Below are 288 nucleotides of genomic sequence, written 5' to 3'. Positions count from 1 at the left end.
CCCCCACCCCCCCCCCCCCTTGGTCCATTTTCGCCTGGACTATAACCCATGGCCTCTCGAAACTTTCTTTGTCCGCCACTCGTAGCTTTCACCAGCGCACCTCCTCCTCCTTTTCCTCCTCATTGTCCTCTTGGCTCTCCACTCGTTTTTGCAAAAATCGCACGGATCGCGGGAACGAGGAGATACAGACGGAAGGAGCCATTAATTTCACTTTCCATTCGATAGCGGCTTAACGCGAACGCGGTCAATTCATTCGCTTCGGCTGATCCCCCCCCCCCCCCCCCCCCC

The sequence above is a fragment of the Ceratosolen solmsi genome, unplaced genomic scaffold (assembly GCF_000503995.2).
Source record: "Ceratosolen solmsi marchali unplaced genomic scaffold, CerSol_1.0 scaffold2, whole genome shotgun sequence".
NCBI classification, from domain to species: Eukaryota; Metazoa; Arthropoda; class Insecta; order Hymenoptera; family Agaonidae; genus Ceratosolen; species Ceratosolen solmsi.
This window is presented reverse-complemented; position numbering follows the sequence as displayed.